This window comes from Alligator mississippiensis, chromosome 1, assembly GCF_030867095.1.
Source record: "Alligator mississippiensis isolate rAllMis1 chromosome 1, rAllMis1, whole genome shotgun sequence".
NCBI classification, from domain to species: domain Eukaryota; kingdom Metazoa; phylum Chordata; order Crocodylia; family Alligatoridae; genus Alligator; species Alligator mississippiensis.
The window spans coordinates 476,249,396-476,258,843 of NC_081824.1; the positions used below are offsets into that span (position 1 = coordinate 476,249,396).

Below are 9,448 nucleotides of genomic sequence, written 5' to 3' on the forward strand. Positions count from 1 at the left end.
TCAAATGAGGAGGAGGATGCAATAACTAGAGATCACATTTGGATTCACCTTTTTGACGAGAGCGGTGAACTCTGAATATTTCCCCAACATAGCAGGAGCACCATCAGTACAAATAGCTCCTACAAGGTCCTAGGGAAGGCTGGAAAAAAGGAAAAAATTCATTCATCATAGCCATAATGTCTGCTGTCTTAGTTGTTTCTTTCAGCAGTTCACAAAAGAGAAATTCTTCTTTGACTTGATTCTCATGCACATATAGAGCAAAAATGAGAAGTTGTGCGCAATTTGAGACATCAGTTGATTCATCCAACTGCAAGCCAATTTTACCAGACTTTTCTTGACTTGCTCCACTACTTGTTCGCGTATGTTTTCTGACATGTCCTTGATTCGGTCGTGAATGGTGTTGTATAATTGTCATGTATGAAATCATAATACAAATTTTGTGGGAAAAATTGCATGAGAAAAGTGCACAAACTATTGTTGTGCATCATCCTGAATATGGGTTTTCTATTCAAAAAGAATACCCTGAAAGAGTGTCATTTAAAACCTCTTTGTTCAATGATATAACAATCAACCTAAATAATGTGAGTTTCTGTGATGAAGGAACATATAAATGCAAAGCAGTCACGTTCCCATTAGGAAATGCAGAGTCATTAACAACTATAACTGTAATTGTCGAACCCACTGTGAGCTTTACAAAGGAACCAACTCCCTTCATAGATGGTAAAAATTGGACAGTGGCAGCTATCTGTACAGCAGCCACTGGGAAACCCGCTGCAAATATAAGTTGGGAAAGAGATTTTGGTAAAATAGAGAATAGTTTAATTTCCTTTCCAAATAGAACGGTAACAGTTATAAGCTGATATAAGATCATTCCCACTAAATTTGCGAGGGGAAGGCGTATAACTTGTATTGTGAAACACCCAGCTTTGGACAGGGAAATAAGGTATTCTCCCGTCCTAGACATCCAATATGCTCCTGAAGTGTCAATAACTGGCTATAATAGAAATTGGCTTGTTAGACAAAGAAATGCTCAACTTAAGTGCAATGCTAATTCTAACCCGCCGCCTATAAAGTTTACCTGGGCCAGAATAGATGGACGATGGCCTAAAGGCTTACTGGTTGTAAACAATACCCTGCATTTCAATAGCTCACTAACCTACAATCATGGCAGGACTTACATTTGTGGGGTGACAAATTCCCTTGGTCAAGGAAGCGATCAAAAAACTATTCATGTATTAGATCTCTCCACCATCACTACCACACGATCACCCACGGTTTCATGGTATCCTTTAACTAATAGCGTTACGGGTTTAGCATCAGCATTCACCCTAACAATAATACAGGAACGCAAGTGGGATACCATCATCGCTAGTGTAGTGGGTGGAATTATCCTTCTAATACTTGGAAGTATTTTAATTGGCATTGTCTGCTGTGGGAGAAGACGGACGTTTCGCGACCAGTACTTCGTTATGAGCCGTATTCCACTGACTAATAAACGAGGGGAGTCCCAAACAGATGTTCTCCAATCAGATGATGACTAATAGTTGTTGTTATATGTTTAAGTTATTGTATTGTATAGTTTGTTAAAAAGACCGGTCTGTAAAATTGTTTGTTTATATATATATATGTTGGTTGCTTAAGCTCCGTCAGGTCAGTGAATCCTGAAACAAAAATTCCTTATAACGTGCTCATGTGTCTAAAATTCCAGTTGTGCCGTCGGCAAGGGGGCATGTCACAACCCAATGATTTTGGTGCCTCGACACGATGGAATTTTCCCGCCACATGAGAGTCTCTTGCACAGCAAAAGTTTTCTGCTGCAACAGAAAACCCCGGTGCAAGAGAATTCCCGCCATTCGCATGCAAATTTGTGTCCCACTATTGGCCAGTTCTAAATTATTCCTACGTGGTGGCTAGCGATTGGCTTGTTAGCCGTGTAAAATGTTGTGCGACTTCCGCCCAAGTCGGAGAACTTTGAGCACGCTGCAGAGTGCCTCTAAAGATATCTGACTTGCGGCTGAGCTGATCGATAGCCTGATCACCTATCGATTCTTCTCCCCGTCGCCGAGCGCAATCCTTCGACGTACCCTTTCCCTGCCGGCTTAATTTGTGGACAGATTCGCTGGCCTGAGCCTTGCCAGCCGGAGCAACTAGTGGAGTTGTTTAAGCGACCGGACCACCTGCGTCGCGGCTACTAGCGGCGTAAGTAAAGTTTTTTGCAACCAATACGCTTTGTCTGCCTCTCCATTCACCAGCCCGCCCAAACGACCGAGCAGTTTGTATATCACCTCGAGTCGGTTCCGGCCGTCTGAGACAGTTACCTGGGTAAATAAAGTAGTCAAACTTGCTATAAGTTGGCCCAAGTTGAGAAACTAGATTTCAAGGGTTGTTGGCTGTAACCATGTTGATCTAAGGCCGCAGGCAGACACGGTTGTTTGGGTGGAAGTCATATCTTTTATTAGACCAACTAAATTGATAGCTTAAGATATCACATCCACCCCCAGAACCCTGTCTGTCTAGAGCTGAAGGCCCATTCTGTTACAGGGGTAAAAACCTATCCCATATTGTATGCTTCATGTGTTCACAGCTGGCATTTGTAAGGCTATTGTCTCGAGTCCATGCCATGCAGCTCTCATGCTAGAGACTCTACCTGACATGTACAGCTCCTCCCGAATTTTTAAAACCCAAAGTTTCCTTTTAAAAAGTCAAGGATTTCTGTGATGTCTTTTGTTTGACCAGTGCATACTTGACAGATGTGTTGGACAAGCCTTTGGTCATCAAGGCTAAGGACAAGTTGCACATAAACCGGTATAAGTGATTGGAAACCAGTTCAGATCTGTAACACAACAGCAGTTCAGTGTACATAAACTGCTTTCAAAATGGCCAACACCGGTTTAAGATAAACCTGGATGAATGTAATATCAGACTTAATTTATTTAGGTGAAATTGGTTTACTGAACTTCTGTCCCAGTTCCCCTCCAAATTCAAACTCAACCCCCCCTGCACTCCCCTACCCCCCAGGGTGAGAGGGCTAGCCTTGTGCAGGCTGTCTGCTCCAGCCAGGCAGGGAAACATGCTGTAGCTTCCCCGGTTTCTTGCCTGAGCACTGCAGACATACGGCTGCATTTCCAGAATCAAAATGAACGTCTGTTCACGTGCTTATTGGTTCAGTCTAGTCTGCGAAGGTTGAATCGTTTCAGCCTTGGGGTTTTGGACAGTCTTTTCTTAGCCCAAGTGCCCTTCCTCAGGTCGCATTTTAAACCTGTCCAGTTTGGCACAGTCTGGCTGAACGCGTAGCGACCCTGCCTGGATTTTGCAGAACAGAACTCGGGCCAGGAGGGATCTCCAGAGGTGACCTAGTCCAACCCCCTGCCTGCGGCGAATCGTCCTTATCTGAGCCACCCTATGCAGATCCATGATGCAACCTCTTAGTAAAACTACCCCCAACCCTGACACCACACAAGCCTTAAAGCCCTAACCTGCCACAGGTAACACATGGGGAACGTGGCAGCCAACGTCCTGCTTCTGCAAAATGTTGTTAATATTCACTCGAGAGATCTCGGGTAGATCTCCATGCCCCCACAGAGGAAGGCAGCCCCCTCGCCCCCCCAGCCCATACCAATCTGACCATGGGGTCAAATTTCTTTGTGAGCCCAAATATGGAGTTGGTCTGATTGTGAGTGGAGGGGCAAGACCCTTTAACCCAGGCTTGTCCAACATACGGCCCACGGGCCGCCATGCAGCTCACCAAGTGCCTGCTATGTCTCCTTTGGCTCCGCCCCTTTGCCCCTGGCATCCAGGTGGCCTCCTGGGACCTGCCAGGCTCAGCAGGAACGTGGTGCGGCATCTGGCGCAGGCAGTCGGCAGGGCAGGGTCGGGGGTCCTCAGCAGGCGGGATCCTGTGACACGTGTCCTGGCTTGCTGCCAGATCCCGCGCTCTGGGCTTGCAGTGCTGGGGCTGTGTGTGTGGTCACCATTGTGAGCAGGGCCGTGCGGGTGAGGGGCATGCTTATAGGACGCGGCACGCTTATAGGATGCAGAAAAACCTGCAGCATGCTTATAGGCTCGGTAATGGTACGCTGGTTAGCAGTACAGATGAAAGGGACTTGGGGGTCACGGTTGACCACAAGATGAAAATGAGCCTTCAGTGTGATGCTGCGGCTAGTAAAGTGAGCAAAACGCTGGCTTGCATCCACAGATGCTTCTCTAGCAAACCCCGGGACGTCATTCTCCGCTTGTACTTGGCCTTGGTGAGGCCGCAGCTGGAGTACTGCATCCAGCTTTGGGCACCACAATTCAAAAAGGATGTGGAGAAGCTTGAGAGGGTGCGGAGGAGAGCCATGTGCATGATCAGAGGTCAGGAAAACAGACCTTGTGATGAGAGGCTGAGAGCCATGGGGCTCTTCAGCCTGGAAAAGCGCAGGGTCAGGGGTGATCTGGTGGCCACCTATAAATTTATCAGGGGTGCTCATCAGGATCCGGGGGGACATCTGTTCACCAGAGCGCGCCAAGGGATGACAAGATCGAACGGTCACAAACTCCGCTGCGACCGATTCAGGCTGGACATAAGAAAGAACTTCTTCACTGTCTGAGCCCCCAAGGTTTGGAATAGACTGCCGCCGGAGGCGGTTCAAGCACCCACTTTGAACGCCTTCAAGACACATTTGGGTGTTTATCTTGCTGGGATCCTATGATCCCTGCTGACTTCCTGCCCCTGGGGCGGGGGGCTGGACTAAGTGATCCTGCGGGGTCCCTTCCAGCCCAAATGTCTATGAAATAAACTGTATGAAATAAACCAGCAGCTCCCATGAACCTTGCAGGAGGGCTGCACAGGCAGGGTCTCTCTGGCCCAGGACACAGGGTGTAAAGGGATGCTTGTCTTGGGTTATACCAACTGGCTGGCTGTGGTGCTAGCTGACAGTGCTGCCCATATGGGACCCAAACCCAGTAATGGCTGGGCTGCCCCAGCCATGAGACAGAGACACCGGGACTGGCACCAGGAGACAAAGGTCCTAGTCCTGCCCTGACTCCCTGTCGGCATTTGAGGTTGCATATGATGGCCGCACCTGCACATGTCGGGCTGTACCTTCCACATTATGAGTATACATGATGGGTGAGGGTCCATATTGATACCACAATATTATTATATAGTAATCAAATGGTGATCTTGAACTGGTGAGTTGTTTTAACTTCACCTGTCTCTGCCAAACTAGTTTTTCTATGACTAAAATTAATTTTGGCTCTATTAGCTACAGGGCCTACGCTACGCTCAAAAAATGGTGAATGAGAGGAAACGAAAAATTGCTGCTGAATGTCAAGTTTCCAAAGATAGTTGGACCACTGATTTTTTTGTTATTGAACAAAACGGGAACATCCTCTGTCTGATTTGCCAAGAGAAAGTAGGTGTCTGCAAGGAGTGCAACGTGAAGCGCGTTATTCTGCAAAACCTGCAAAGAAACGTGAGAGCCTGGTGGGTCAGATCAGACTTGATCGGGTGAACTCTCTAACACCGAGCATGAACGGGCAGCCGTCTTTTTTCAGAGCTGCGAGGCAGAAGTCTGAGGCAGAGACCAAGATCCGTTTCTTGATATCCGAGGCAATAGCTAAGAGAGGGAAACCGCTGTCTGATGGAGAATTTGTGAAAGATTGCTTGGGCATATTCACATCTGAGGTATTCCCTGATAAACAGTCAATGGTGGAGAATATCAGCCTTTCCCATCAGACGGTTGCTAGAAGAGTAGACGACATGGCATCAAACATTGAAGATTCACTGATGAAAAGACTCGGTGCCTGTCAGTTTTACAGCTTGGGGGTTGGCGAAAGCACAGAGGTGAGTGATACAGCTCAACTGCAACCTTTGTACGAGGAGTGACCAAACCATTGCATGTTGTTGAGGAACTGCTCGACTTGTGTCCAATGAAAGGCAAAACGGCAGGACAGGACATTTTCAATGAAGTCAAACGTGTCTTGTTGGAGTTCAGTCTTCCAGAGGACAAACTCTGTGGTCTAACAACGGATGGCGTCCCTGCGATGACAGGCAAGCACGATGGATCTGTCAGTTTACTGGTCAAGTCCGTGCCTCAGGATGTCATCACACATCCCTGCGTCCTTCACCAGGAACAGCTGTGTGCAAAGGCCCTGGGGATGAGACGTGATGGAAAAAATGGTTTCTACTGTCAGTTCCATCAGGTCAAAGGGGCTTAATCATAGACATCCCAAGCATTTCTTGCGAGATAGGATCGGACCATGATGACGTTATTTACTTCTGCCAAGTCCGTTGGCTCAGCAGGGCAGCCACGCTAGTCACGCTAGCCAAATACTCGTCACTGCTTGACGAAATTAAAACCTTCATGACAAACAAAGGAAAAGATGCTGCCTTCATGGATGATGATGATGACTTGGCATCCTAGTTGACACACCAAGTATCTTGCAGATTTGAATCTAAAATGGCGAGGGAAGGATCAATTTGTCAACAGACTGTATGAACACATCCAATCCTTCATTTGTAAGCTCGAATTGTTTCAGAAACAGTTAAATAAGAAGAATGTCACCCATTTCACAATACTATTAACAAGATGTGCTGAGACTGTGACCCATGACGCGTATTCTGCACTGGTCGGCGTCTGCTGGATGAATTCAAACAAAGATGTGCGGATTTCAGGGAACACAGCGATGAGCTGAAGCTGTTTGCAGATCCATTTGGAGCGGATGCCACCGATGCCCCGACACGTTCCACATGGCACTAATTGACATCCCAAATAACGGTGCCTTGAAGAGAGCTTTTGCAGAACATGACCTACTGTCGACAAAACGATTCATGTGCTCACCACGTAGTTGGTGTGTAGCGCATCGTGCTCCAGAAGCCTCGCCTTGGTGTTGTGGCGGCCTCTGGCTCTTCCCAGGCCTTCCAGCTTTCAGTTGTGGCTTGCATCTGACCTCTGAGACGTACCATACCGTACCGTACCGCCTGTGTTCAGTTTGTTTCGTTTTGCTTCATAACAGTATGACGACAACATCCACGGCTTTCTGGCATCCTAAAGCCCCCGATTTCTGCTGTGACAGAGGATTTCCGCTGTAACAGAGCTGTTCGCAGGGGGTCACCAAGCAGGCTGCCCCTGACACCCCCCTCAGCTGCACGCTGCTGACCGCGCTCTCCATCCAGGTGCAGGCAGAGGGACCGCTTTCCTCCGGACAGCCAGCCACCCTGCCATCTTGAAGGCTTCGGACAAGTAGTAGCCTGCCTGCCAGACTGCCGGGGGCCCCTGCCCAGCACCAGCCCCCCCGATGTCTCTGAAGAAGCGACGAGATCTACTTTTTGACAGCAGCAAGTTCTCCCCGAGGGGAGGTGCACCGCTCCTCTAGGCACTGTAATACCAGGCCGATGCGTGGAGTGGATGGAGCAAGCTCCGAGTCCATCTCCCAGTTCCAAAAATCCATTTAATATAAAGTCCTCACATCGAGGACATAGATATTAAACTGATAAGAACAGACTGACTTTTATTAGTAGATGGTAAGGATTGTAAATCCAAAAAAAAGATGACAAAGCCGATAGGGAAATACAGAGCGCCCGGGCGAGGGACTAACAATAGAAGGATGGGGGTGGGGTGGGGAACCATCTGCTGTATGTGCCCCTGCTGCCCGCACCTATTGCTCAGCTTGGGCTGGTCGTGATAGACCACGTATCCCCTACACGGCCCAACTTGCACTGCCGAAGCCAAGTGCTTAACCGCCCCGGGGCTCCCCACCACCTCATGGAGCACCACTTTCGCCCTCCATGCCCCCGTCCAAACCCTGCACCGATCACATTCTTTTTCTACAAACGTCACACTCTCCACCCTCTGCTCCAACCATCTTCTCACGTTGTCCTTCTGCGCCATGTCTGTAAACATCTTAATATATAGCACTCTCTCCCGTGCCTTCCACCCCATATCAAACACCAACCCCTCCAGCTCCCCTCTGTCCAACGCCTCCTCGTGCGCCTTCCAAAAGGCAGCGTAACATTTCTCATTTTCAAGTCACGTTCCAGATCTTCCTGTTGTCGAAGGCCACCACACAGTGCAAGTCCCTCGGATTTCCTTTGAGGGTCTTCAAGAGGACCTCAACCATAAAGTCTCCGCACCTCAGAGTCTTGTTTCCCTTATACCCCTCAAGGGCGAGGGGGTTTTTTTGTTTGTTTTTTGGGGGTTTTTTTGTTTTTTCTTTTTTTCCTTTAGTAAACATTTGATTAGAAAAACCTGACTATAACAAAAGACTCAAAACGACCCCAGACAGAGGCCTCACAACGGGTAATACAACATTTCAAATAACATAATACAAAACATTGGGATTGATATCATATTGCACATCATCTCATTTGTACACAGTATATACAACATCCCTGAGTATTGGCTATCTAACACATATTACACATATCGTATTAGACATCCTGTACATCCCCCCCACCCCCCCAAAAAAAGGAAAGCAAGAACATTGTGTGCAATACAGGTCTCTTGTTGTCCCTGTCCCATGTGCAACCCTAGCCAGCCTTTTCTACTCACAATGCTGACTCTTAGTTTAGCCTATACCTGTGCGGGGCTGAAACAACCCCCTGAAGTCCAGCTCTTGCCAGAATTTTTCGTCCCCTCCTTCTTTCATATTTCCTTCTCTAGCTCTATAGAAGTGCAGCTCGAGCATTGCTAACTGCAGACGCTGTTGTGGAAAAGCACGACCCCTTTAGAGCCAACAAGGAGCGTACTTTCCATAGTGCTACTTTGGTGCAGGTGATTAAGACCCGCACCCCCCATGTCCCATCCGTCCCCTCTGATAAACCATAGAGAACATTTCTGGAAGTGACCCCCGTTCCCTTTCCCGTATCCTTCAAATAGGTAGTCGCCTTCCCCCACGCCCGTTGTGCGTAAGAACAGTCCCACAGTACATGTATCACCGTCTCGGGCTCATCGCAGAGCTCCCTTGGGCACTTGGGGGACCGAGAGAGTCCCCAGCGATAGAGCACCTGTCGCACTGGCAGAGCATTTCGCACCGCCCTCCACGCCAGCTCCTCATGCTCCCCTTTCCAGTCCTTCCTCACCAGTCCTTTCCACACCCTGCTGACTTGCTCCGGTCTCAATTCCCCAACATCCGACATCCTCTGTTTCCCTCTCAGGAAATTCAAGACCTTTTTGGCATCTCCCAGCCCCTCGATCCCTAACCCCTCCAATCCTTCTTTTGCAACAAAGGCTCCAAGTCGGGCGTAGGGCAGCGACATCTGCCAAGCCCACGCTCCCTGCCACGCACTCCCGAACAGGCCCAGCCTTCTCAGGAGTCTTCCTCCCCAGAACCTGCAGAAATTAGTCACGATGCCCGCTGCTCCCCTCGCTTCCCTCACCACCATCTTCAAAAAGTGCACATAAACAAAGGTCTATATGTTGGGGAAGCCCCATCCCCCCAATCCCTCATCCTTATATATCTCTGT

At 48.5% G+C, this 9,448-nt stretch overlaps 1 non-coding gene across 1 annotated transcript; it reads right to left on the reverse strand.

Annotated features, from left to right (window-relative positions):
• Nucleotides 1-7,337: 7,337 nt before the first annotated feature.
• On the reverse strand, nt 7,338-7,535 carry LOC132247893 (U2 spliceosomal RNA). Its single transcript, XR_009459295.1, has one exon. It is a non-coding gene; the product is annotated as a U2 spliceosomal RNA (small nuclear RNA).
• Nucleotides 7,536-9,448: the final 1,913 nt, after the last annotated feature.